The sequence below is a fragment of the Merops nubicus genome, unplaced genomic scaffold (assembly GCF_000691845.1).
Source record: "Merops nubicus isolate BGI_N331 unplaced genomic scaffold, ASM69184v1 scaffold9231, whole genome shotgun sequence".
NCBI classification, from domain to species: domain Eukaryota; kingdom Metazoa; phylum Chordata; class Aves; order Coraciiformes; family Meropidae; genus Merops; species Merops nubicus.
The window spans coordinates 57,163-59,931 of record NW_008589031.1 but is presented as its reverse complement, the minus strand read 5'-3'; positions in this window follow the sequence as shown (position 1 = coordinate 59,931).

The following is a 2,769-nucleotide window of genomic DNA, read 5'->3' as shown; positions in this document are numbered from 1 at the left end:
CAACACTTAAAAAGAATAAAATACATTGCAAATATTTACTTAAAACCATTGAAGATATTTATTCTGCTCAGCACTGAAGTTTGTAGTATCTCAAATCAATTACCGATGTCAATAACAATGTTTTATATAAATATGAAATAAGAGCTCATTTTGATAAATGTGTCCTCTCTCTCACAAGTCACTGTTAAATTTTAAAATTTTCATGCATCAGGAACGTGCATGAAAAACTGACCCTCAAGAACGATTTGAAGGAAAACTCAGTCTTATGCTAGTTCAATGATAATAGTAGAAGTTCTCTGTAAAGATGTAGCACTTCCAGGCAATTGCTCTGATTTAGAAAAACATGTTAAAGTACAAGATTTGTTATTAACTTTTTATTCATGGAGATACTGCATGACACCTCAAGTATTAGAGTGGTGACTGGAGCACAAATTGCTTTCTTCATAGAATAGCAAAATTCTCTGATGATAGTGCAAACAAGACTTGATTTTTTTTTTAATTTTTTGACCTTTTTTTTTCCCACAGACTCTAGTGAAATTAACATTCTACTTAGGCTAAAACTGTAAACATTTGGAGTAAGATTCTGTTCATTCAGGCCCATTTTTGTAATGGATAGCAAAAATTTTCCAGTGTACTCTAATTAAGCATGAAAACTCTCGATGGTTGGTTTTGCTTGGACTGCCATGGATATGTGAAATACATGTTTGTACAAGACTAAAATAAAAAAAAAAAAAAGGCAATTTCTAAATACTTCTCAGTGTATCTATTTATGTTGCAGTGCAGCATGCATGACTCTGGGAAGTCTCTATATGGCTTTCTGTTTTTTCTCAATAACAAAAAAAACACCCAACAAACCACAAAATAAGAGAATATCCTTCTTGGACCACCATCAAGGGATATGAGGAAGAACTTGAGAGATACAGAGTTATTTTTCTTCAGAGATGCTCAGCTACACTATACCAGGTCATAATTAAATCAGCAGAGAGTGATATCTCTCGAACACCCGTTGTAAGTCAGACTGGTATTAATCATCTCCAAGGTGATCCCAGTTACTATGGGAACTATGATATTTGTTTGTGTTCTTAGCACTGGCTGGTTGCCCAAGTTTGGCAGCCTCCTTATAGTAATCCAGGAGATTAGAAATGTTAAGTCTCAGTCATGAATTTTTCATTACTGCTGTCAGTATGAATCTGTCCTTTACAGAAATAATTACTAATTAATAAATCCGACTCTGTGTTCAGATGGGAAAGGTTGTCTATGCTAAACCTGCCCTTTTGTAACCAAGCTGTTTAAACCCTTTTGGATTTTGTCAAGCAAAGAAAGCATAATTTTTTCACTCGCTAAGCTCTTCTTTCAAAAATGTGTAAACTCCTTGCAATTCCCTTTTTCCTGTGACTTTTAGAAATATTTATTGAAAAAAGATGGATCATCCCAAATGGAGGCTTGACTTGGATAGATTGTTCCCTCTTGTTTAATTAATTTCTGTTCTCCAGCTGCTCCAGAGAGTTTCTGTTTAATGCAAGAGTGTCTGAAGGTACAAATAAGTGCCTGGAGGAGCTCTACCACCCTTGCCGTCTTCCAGAGCTGAGCAAGACCTGGTTCTGCTCTCACCACCTACCTGGGGGAAGCACAGGCTGTCTTGCACCCCACACAGATCCACACCACCCTGGGTACCCCAGCAAAGGAAAGCCCCAGCACTGCTCTAGATGGTCCTGCTGACTACTGGGGGGTTCACCATGCCTCAGCCATGGAGAAAATGCATGATATTTGTTAGATCTTAACAAACTTTATGCAGAACAGCCAAAACTTGAGCTGACTGTCACAGGTGTGGAAAACCAAGGAAGAAAGGGGAGAAAGATCCTGATATTCCCAGTAACTCCCAAAAGTAATTTATCATTCTGGAAAAAATCTTGTGATCCTTGACTCTGTGCTAAGAAAAAATATATAACAAAAACCTGGATAAGTTATTGAAAATGTAATTGGAGTAGGAGAAGGGAAAGCAGACAGCTAGCTACAGAGCATTTCTTTTTCCTGCTTTAGTGGATGTCTTTCATCTATGTAGATGCCATGCTTTGCTTCCTTTTATATTTTGAAAGAAGGTAACTGGACAATCCTTATAAAATTGGTTCCACTTGAATCATGCAGAAAATCTGATCTCACTTCACTATGAAGCAGTATAAGCTCTCAAACAATTTATTCTACCATTATTGCAATGGCAAGGAATGGAGGTGTCACGGTACCTGGTGTGCATGAACTTTTTTTTCTACAAAGACACTTATCCTGAAGAAGTTGGAACCACCATCCTCTTTCACTTTTTTCTTCTCTTTCTTCTTTTTCCCCTTTAAAGCACCTGTTGCAACACCCACATCTCAAACTTATTCCAGCCTTTCATTTGATCTGAGTCAAGAACAGGAGAAGTTCAGGAGGCTCACTATGAAAATTTTTTTCAGAAATGGGGCATTAGTGATAATAGCAGAGAGTAGTTCAGACCTCTAACAGGATGGCAAAAGAAATAAGAGAACAACATATAGGAGCTGGGGAGGACAAGCTAGGAGGCAGAATCTGGGCTGCCATAGAGGAGAACACTTCCAAAGTGGAAATTTTCATCTGAACTCTTTTGCTGATGTTTTGGTTTAGTCCCATATGTTCATTAGCAGCATTAATTTGTGCTGAGGAATTTGCATCTCCATTTTAAACACCGCTTTCTTCCCAGATGTTATGTAAACACAAAATGTGAGAATGCTAAGGAAGAATAAAACCTGTAGTAGC